This window comes from Meleagris gallopavo, chromosome 23 (assembly GCF_000146605.3).
Source record: "Meleagris gallopavo isolate NT-WF06-2002-E0010 breed Aviagen turkey brand Nicholas breeding stock chromosome 23, Turkey_5.1, whole genome shotgun sequence".
NCBI lineage: Eukaryota > Metazoa > Chordata > Aves > Galliformes > Phasianidae > Meleagris > Meleagris gallopavo.
This window is the reverse complement of record NC_015033.2, coordinates 2,014,115-2,014,387: the sequence shown is the minus strand read 5'-3', so window position 1 is coordinate 2,014,387 and position 273 is coordinate 2,014,115.

Below are 273 nucleotides of genomic sequence, written 5' to 3'. Positions count from 1 at the left end.
CGCGGGCTCCGGTACGGCCCCGCTGGGGTTGGGGTGGAAGCTCGTCGGAGTCCGCCCTGCCCTTTCTGCGCGAGGAATGACCGAAACGGCGCCTTTCGTCCGCTCTCTGTTTCGGTCTTTGTGGGGAAAAAGGGCGCTGCTCGGTCTGGCCGCTGTTTAATGAATTTCATCCTGATGGGTGGACGCACCGTTGCAACATTTGCATTGCAAAAGCTCTAGGAGATGTATTCCCTTTTTAAAACTGATTTGTTTAGAAATATGAATCAGTGAAGT